This window comes from Balaenoptera acutorostrata, chromosome 9 (genome assembly GCF_949987535.1).
Source record: "Balaenoptera acutorostrata chromosome 9, mBalAcu1.1, whole genome shotgun sequence".
NCBI classification, from domain to species: domain Eukaryota; kingdom Metazoa; phylum Chordata; class Mammalia; order Artiodactyla; family Balaenopteridae; genus Balaenoptera; species Balaenoptera acutorostrata.
The window spans coordinates 74,013,011-74,021,705 of NC_080072.1; the positions used below are offsets into that span (position 1 = coordinate 74,013,011).

Sequence of the window (8,695 nt, forward strand, 5' to 3'; positions counted from 1 at the left end):
AACTCATTTTAGATTTTAGGTTTTGCTAGCATACACATTTACACACCCCCCCACAAGTACACACATGGTTATATAAAAGAGCACTTGACATGATAACTTTCGTGTAGATGATGAAGTCTTCCAATGACAAAAAGTTGACAATGCAGGGATGGGTGGTTATTTTTTAAGTATGCAGGCCAATTACAGCTGCATACTTAAATATACAGACAGCTTTCAATTACTAGAATGGAGAGCAATGAGGATGTAATAAAAAAAAAAAAAAGCCCAACAACAGATAATCCAAAAGTCATCAAATCTTGGCTTTTGAAAGAATTGTATTGTTTTCTTGCAGCAGATTTGCGTTCCTAATTATGCCTCGCTTAAGCTAATAGTAAAATGAGTTTGCATTCCCAGAGAAAGCACACACCAGCTGGGCAAAGAAAGGCAAAGGCCCAAGAACTTGCTGAGTGATGGGATAGGGGTGGTCTTAAGGGAAGTGGCCTAGGACTGAATATTTGCTATAATAATCAAGAATAGCCCTCCTGGCTCCTTCCAATTTCCAGAAATAGGCTGCAGGGACACAACATACATGTGAAAATGTATTATCACTAAATCAAGGAACCAAAGAAAAGCAGGTCCAACTCTGCATATGGTGCACAAAATAATTTCCTGTTTAGTATTGTCCTGCATTTTTGTTGTAATATGGGCTGGGAGAGGGAGAAGACCCGTTTAAAAGTTGCTTGATCCCAGTGGAATTTAAACCTTAATTATCACTTAAACTAGGAAAGCTCTGCCAGTATTATAACAGTAAGTCCCTTCAGATCCGTAATTAAATTTCTGCCTGTGGGTTATGTGGGTAAATCCTGTAAGAGGGGCGAATCAATTATGGGAACATTTAAGTGTGCTATAAAACCCAGGAAGACAAGAGGTCCTAAAGTGTTATTGGAGAATTCTAGGATTATGTCAAAAGAACAATTTTACTACCTTACTCTAGAAATAACTAAGATTGATGATTGTGCCGGGGCAGGGAGTGTTCTGAGAAAGTGCATTCATAGTCACAAAATTTATACTAAGAGTCAGAAAATAATAGAGTTCAAAGAGGCTGATAAAACCAACAGCTAAGATTTACTGAGCATTTACTATGGATTCTGCATGGTTTTAAGTGTTTTCCACGTAATAACTCATTGAGCACCTAGTCTAAACACTCTCCCTCTTAGAGGAAACTGAGGCCTGTGATGTTAGCCTGGTCCCGCATGACCAAGCATGATCAGAGACAGAATTAGAACCCAAGACTTCTGACTCCTAATCCAGGGCTTGCTTTCTACACTGGATGCCCTTTCTGTCAGCTGGAAGATCCTATCACTTGATCAAACCTGCACGCTTTAGAAAAGATTTTTAACGATGTGCTGGTGACAGTGGAAAAAGCATGGACCTTAGAGTTGAACCTGCCCTTGAACTCTGGCTTGCTACTTACTTCTAAGAGTTTGTCCTTCTGCAGGACTGCCACGTCTGCTTGGCTTGTGTCCCTCTGCGACTTCCTGGAATAAAGTCTGACATCCTTGCTTGGACTGCAAAGCTGGCCCTGGTGGTCTAGACTGTACTAACCTTACCAGCTTCACCTCGTGTCAGTCCCTACCCCTCACTCCCTGCCCCAGCTGCCTGGCGCGTTGTCACTTTTTTGGAAGGCTATGCTTCTTTCCACCATGGGGTCTCCAAGTGCTGGGAACGTTGGCTTGCCCCTCTCCTAAGGAACACCTCAGGTCTCAGCTTCAATTTTGCTTCCTTAGGGAAGTCTTCTTGGATGCTCAGCTCCCTCTGTTAGATGTTCTCATAGCAGCCTCACTTGCCCTTGGTAGCTCTCATCCTTACCATAATTATTCAATTACTTGTAGTTGTTTAACCGATGCTCCCCTCCAGGAACAGAAGCTCTACGAGGGCAGGGATAGGTATTCCCAGTGCTGAGGTCAAGAGAATGTGCTCAGTAAATACCATATGAATGAATGAACCCATCTCGAGCCTCAGTTTTTTCTTTTGTAGAGTGGAGATACCTCACACCGGACGATTGTCAGCATTAAATGGTGTATTGATTTAAGGCTTCCAGCTCAGTGCTTGCTAGCAGCCTAGAACTCAATAAACGTGAATTTCATTTCCTGCATCTTCTTCCTTCTCTGACAATGTCCCCGAGGCACCATGCCTGCTGAAATATCTAAGAAGGATGGAATTACGTTCTGGATAGTTTTAGTACAAAGCATATTTTTTGCATTCTGCGTCTTTGAATACCGATCGCCCGCTGATGGTATATGTGGCAACTAGCTCTCCAGGAACCAGCGTCTTTGACCAAGCAGGGCACCTCACTCCCAGCTGGACAGGATAACAGAGCGCTTACTGTAGGCATCATTCTCCCGGGGTCAGAACCTTAAACTAATCCTCCTGCTGAATATGAAACAGATGAAATGGCAGCAGCTGCTCTTCTCAGCTGGTGAGGTGCTGGGGCTGAAGCAGTGTGGCGTTTAGGTGTCTTCCGCCTCAAAGCCCAGACAGAGTGACAACAAGCCAGCTCAGATGTGTGCTTACGTGGAAACCTCCGGCCATGTTTTCCTTTGGAAGGAAAACACGAGTTCTCTCCCTTCCCCCACAGCTGGAATCCAGACTCCCCGAAGACAAAGCACTGTGTTTCCTTCTCAGCAGGCTCTCCTGTGGATTGCCACTCTCCTCACTGCCCTTGACCCTCTGCTGCTTTGAAAACTCTGTGGGGAGTGGGCGAGGAACCTGATATGAGTCTGCGCCCTCCCCCAACCCTCACCTTTTTATAAGCATCACGGGAGGCGAGATGGAGCACGTACAGGGTTGTAGGCAACAGAGAAGGCGTGTCACAAACCCTTTAGAACAAGCTATGGATGGGTCGAGTTTATGTTTAAGTCAAAGGGAAAGGACCTTTTAAATATAATTTAAAGCAATAAAACTGGTTTTAAGACCACGGCTCTAAAATTAGTCCTGGAACCACGACTTGTCATCTGATACTCTCTGCCTTGGGCAATTACTTCAGCTTTCTAAAACTCAGTTTTCTCATCTGTGAAGTGGCCACAGTGACGGTCCCTATCTTATAGGCCAGGAATTGGCAAGCTTTTTCTGTAAAGGATGAGTTAGTAAATATCTCAGGTTTTGCAGCACATATAGTCTTCGTGGCATACCCGTTTTCTGTTTGTTTTTTCCAAACCTTTAAAAATGCCTGAACTGTTCGTAGATTAAGGGCTATACAAAAACAGACCAGGACCAGATTTGGTGACCTCTATTTAGGCTTACTGTGAGGGTGAAATCAGATAGCATATATGAAATGTTTTGCATTGGACCTAAAACCTAGCAGATTCTCAATGAACGATAGGTATGATGATTCTTACCTGGTGATTGTGTAGAAGGCTAACTGAAAGCAATAGCAGAACTTTCAGACTTAGCTATTCTGGCTCCCCTGCCACACACACATCCAGTAGAGCAAATATTTACAAAGACAATAGAATGGAGACAAATTAAAACTATTAATGTGATACTCATTATTTGATTTGAAACATTTGAAAATTAAATATGGTCAAGGGCATTGGGACCAACAGACATTTCTGAGGGCCAGCTGTGTGCCAGGACTTTGCCATGTGTTATTTCACAACAGTGCTGCTAGGTGGGTTTTATTGTTCCTGTTACAAGAAGAGAAGCAGAGAGTAGGGAAGGGAATATCCCTGGAAACCAAGTGTGTCTGCCCAGGACCTCCATGTTGTGCAGACATTTTTTTTTCCCAATTATTATTATTTATTTATTTATTTGAAGTATAGTTGATTTACAATGTTGTATTAGCACAGTGTACAGCACAGTGGTTCAGATATATATATTCTTTTTCAGATCTAGAGACACATACTGAATGAAAGTGAGGGGATGGAAAAAAAGCTATTCCATGAAAATGGAAATCAAAAGAAAGCTGGAGTAGCAATACTTATATCAGACAAAATAGACTTTAAAATAAAGACTGTTACATGAGACAAAGAAGGACACTACGTAATGATCAAGGGATCAATCCAAGAAGAAGATATAACAATTGTAAATATATATGCACCCAACATAGGAGCACCTCAATATGTAAGGCAAATATTTTAACAGACAGGTTATGCAGACTTGATGGCTGTTCTCATGGTCCTCTGACTCTTGTGCCCATTCTCTTTCTAATGTACATGCATTTACATCAACTTTTTGCCTCTTGACCCTGGAATAGGTGGCTGCCTTCTGAATGGAATTTAATGAGTGGTTCAAAGGCTGTTTCTAAGTGTACACCTTCTATGTGCCAAGCCCTGTGCTGGATGCTGGAATTACAAAATGAAAAAAAAAGAAGAGTATGGCACGATCCCTTTTGTTGAAGAACAAAGTCTAGCAGGAAAGACATCACCCAGGTAGCTAATCATGATATATTATGAAAGTATTCTATTAGTAGTGCTTGGTGGAAAATTCCATTCAGGTTTTGTCTTTAGGAAGTCATTGTGACAATGCCTGGATTTGTATTAAAAACACACAACTTCTGTTCTATCACAATCTCCCCATTTCAATATGATATCTTCATTGGCTTCCCATTACCCATAGAATGATGTTCAGACTTCTTGGATCATATTCAAGGCCTTATGCCAAAGCTTCCCAGTGGGTGTGTCAGATCTGCTGAGATGATGCTATAGACTGAATTGTTGAAACCCAATTCCCAATGTGATGGTGCTTGGAAGTTGGGTCTTTAAGAAGTGATTAGCTCATCAGGGTGGAGCCCTCATGAGTGGGATTAGTGCCTTTATAAAAGAGCCACTGGAGACATCCCTGGCTTCTTGGGCCATGTGAGGTTATGGTGAGAAGATGGCTGTTTATGAGGAAGTGGGCCCTCACCAGACACCGAATCTACCAGAGCCATGTTCTCGGACTTCCCAGCCTCCAGAACTGGGAGGAATAAATTTCTGTTGTTTTTTAGCCACCAGTCTATGGTATTTTGCTATTGCAGCCTGAACAGACTGAGACAGATGGTGACAACCTTGCCCATCTACTCTGGTGTATACTAGAAATATGATCCTTATTCCACATGTGCCTCAACCTGAAATATTTTGGGAAGCCTCGTCCTTCACAACCTGTCCCTGATTTTCCTTTCCTGCCAAATTTCCCTCAACTGTCCCAACGCACACAGGGCCTGTTCCCTGTTCCTTGTCCATTCGCCATGTTTCCCAACCTACACACCTCTGCTCACATGGTTCTTTCTGCCTGGAAGTCCTGCCCAACCCTTTCTACCACTTCTGTGTAGTCTGCAAATTCTTGAAAAGAATAACCTATAAGTGACCTCTTTCATGAAGGATTCTCTGCATTCATTGTCCTTTGACCTGCAATAGTGTTTTATCTTTTTTACGGCACTTGCCATCTGTTACATTCTTAGTAGTGAAAGGACCTAGTGCTGTGTCTGGCACATAGTAGGGCTCAGGTGGCCAGCTAACCAGCCTGCCTGCCTTCCCTGCTTTATTTGTAGAATCTTAGGAAAATTACTTAAATCAGTGGTTCTTAAATGTGGCTGCACATTATAATTGCCTGAGGAGGTTTTGTTTTGTTTTGTTTAATATTTCGATGCCCAAGCCATGCCTCAAATCAATGAAACCAGAAACTCTAAAGGGTGGTTTCCAGCATCAGAGCTCCCCAGCTGACTCCAACATGCAACCAGGGTCCAGAGCCGCTGTTCTGAACAACCTGAGCCTTGTTTCTAGGGCCGTTCTGAAAACTAAATGCCATGTTTGCGAAATCTTGACGCAGTGCCTGGTACATACTGAGTGTGCAGTAACTATTAATTACTGTATTATATTTTACCCCAGCTTTTCACTTCTTTGCCGACAGGGTCTTGCACATAGTAGGTATGGAATAAATGCTGGTTGAATAAACAAATGCTCCTTGGGAAAGCTTCAGGGAAACCCCCAGCAGGTTGTTGCAGACAGCTGGCTTTAATGTGAACTAAAGGTTGTGACTGGAGCAGAGACATGGAGATGTGGTCTGTCTTGGGTGCAGGCAATGGGGGAGAAGTGGAGGTGGGTGGGTGTTGGCTTTACAAGATTTAAAAACAATAATAAAACCAACTACAAGTCTATCTTCTTTTTATTGTCATCACACGCTGGAAATTCTTAACAGTGCCGGTGATAAAATGCTTCTTGCTGGGATGGACTTCTCCCACCACCCCTGCCCTCTCCGCCTTATCTCGTTTCACCACTGGCTCGGAGCCCGGCAAGAAAAGACAAAAGAGCTCTTACCGTCAGCACTATTAATGAGCTAAATGGCTGGAGAAAGAAACAAGAGAACTGTAAATTATATTTATAAATTATGTCATATAAAGCCAGACTAAGTAATTAAACTGTGGGCCCATAATTAAATACTTGTATAACATTTGGGCCCTGAGATTTCTTTCTGCCACCATGGTTAGCAGGCCAGTGTGGTGGGCTGATGACTCATACGGAGGTCCTGGGGCAAAGTGATGTCAAGGTCACTGTCTAAACAGAAGAATCCTTGAGGGACAGCCTTGGATGTGGTCAAAGGAATGGACAAGTGATTTGCAGGGTAACAGGTGAGGAGGGAAAAGCCCCAGACCCCCTGGAGCATGTGAGAAGCGGCAGTAACATCCTAGATTAGTGAATGAAGGTCAAGCAGCAGTGCTGTCAGGCCCAGAAGAAAGGGAGGGCCTTCCCATTGTTGGCTCCAGCCAACCCTCCCCTTCACATGCCCACCCTTCGCATGCCCACCCTTCACATGCCCATGTAGAGCCACAGACATCAATACGACTTCTTTGCACAGTCTCCTTTTCACATCTCTCTACCTTTGCCCATGTTGCTGTCAGCATACCCTTCCCTTCTCCATTCTTTTTTTTTTTTAAATTTTTATTGAAAAAATATGGAACGCTTCATGAATTTGCATGTCATCCTTGCACAGGGGCGATGCTAATCTCTGTATCGTTCCAACTTTATATATGTGCTGCCGAAGTAAGCACCCTTCTCCGTTCTTCACCTAGCCATTTTTAGTCCTTCAAGATCTAGCTCCAAGGAGCTCCATGGAGACTTTTCCTGACTCATTTAGGCAGTGGTAAGTCTTCCTCTGGCTCTCACAGTTACATTACGGGGTAATATAGTTCTCTGCTGAGTGTGTCCCCTGTAAGGTCCTGAATAGCAGAGCCCCTGTTCTCAGCTCCTAAAAAATTGCCCAGCAGAATGGAAGGTGCTTAACACCCCTCTGTTGAGTAAGTGAGTAAATGACTGAAGGATAGATAGCCCTGCATAGAAGGCGAGGTGATATTATCCCTGTTTTTCAGAGCTAGATGGTCAGCTCAGGGGTTCTGTCTTGTTCAGCTTCCTGTTGGCAGCACCCAGCATGGTGCTCAGCAGAGAGAAATTGCTCCATGAATATTTGCTAAGCATATAGGAGGCAATCGAAAGGCGATAGACTTCGGCACAAATTCCCCTCATCCCAAATCTCCACCCCCAGAGAAATAAACCGAGTAAGTGTACTGCTAGGACAAGTGTCAGTGTCCACTGGTGTTTACAAAATAACACTGCATATCTTAGCAAAACCATGGGGAGGGCAGGCAACGCACATCAGGTCTAAGATCAAGGTGAGATTTGTTGGGGGTGGTGGAGGGAAGGGATGGGAGAGAGGGATGCGGAGCCTGGGAGGCCCAGGTGTGGGAATTCAGGGCAAGGAGGAGGAGACGGTGATGAAAGCATCTAGAGCAGCCTTGAAAGGGAGGTCACAAGAGAAATGGAGAGTCAAGAGGGAGTGGTTTGTGGGGAGGAACTTGATCAGCTGTGAGATAAGCTGCACGAAAGGCAAGGAAATGCTTTCAGGGTGAGAGAAGATGGTAGAAAACTGGGAGGTGGGGGGATTGGACCAAGAAGGTCTGCAAGGAATCCGGGGGTGAGGCCCAGCTGTTTCCTTGCCCACAAGCACTCCAGGTGGTGCGAAAACGCACCAAAGTTTGAAATCTGCTGCTAACGGTTAAAGAACCGGTACTCTACACTTACTCAGCTGCCTGGGTTGGGGGGAGGGGATAGCCTGCCTCTGCCATTTATTATGTGTGTGGCCTTGGGATAACTCTAAATCTCCATTTCCTTTTATGTCAAATGGAGATGATAAAGGTACCTACCTCTTAGAGGGGTTGTGAGAATTCAATAAGTTGATACCGATGAGCAGTACCTGAGCCTAGTAAATGCTCAATAAATATCAACAGTAGTAATTATCTACAATATATAATTGGACATTTCACTAGATTCCATGTTTTTCTGCATTCCTCCACCCAAGGGAGGGAAATGCTAAAAGGACCTCTGGGCATTCCCTACTCCATAGGTAGCAGAAGGGGGAAGTTGGATGGGAGAGAATTAAACATCTCTTAGGCATTTTTCCCACTGGGGTATTCTGTCATATGCCCAGTCTCTTACAAAGTTGTTTTGTTCCCTAAGGGGGAGCACGGTAGTCAGCTGTGTGGCCTTGGGGAAGTAACGTTCCCTCTAGAGCCTCTGTTTATCCATCTGTAAGTTGGAAGGATTGATTCTCTGATCTCTGGTAGCCTTTCCCATTCCATGAGGCTACTAATTCTAAATCCGTCAAGGGCTGAGAGGGGGGTGGGGAGACAGATGGGCAATGGAGGTTGCTGCAAAGACCAGGTTGTTTGATCGAGGACATCTTA

At 44.1% G+C, this 8,695-nt stretch overlaps 1 non-coding gene across 1 annotated transcript; it reads right to left on the bottom strand.

Annotated features, from left to right (window-relative positions):
* Positions 1-6,903: 6,903 nt before the first annotated feature.
* Positions 6,904-7,006, bottom strand: LOC114239028 (U6 spliceosomal RNA). The gene has a single exon (XR_003624229.1). It is a non-coding gene; the product is annotated as a U6 spliceosomal RNA (small nuclear RNA).
* Positions 7,007-8,695: the final 1,689 nt, after the last annotated feature.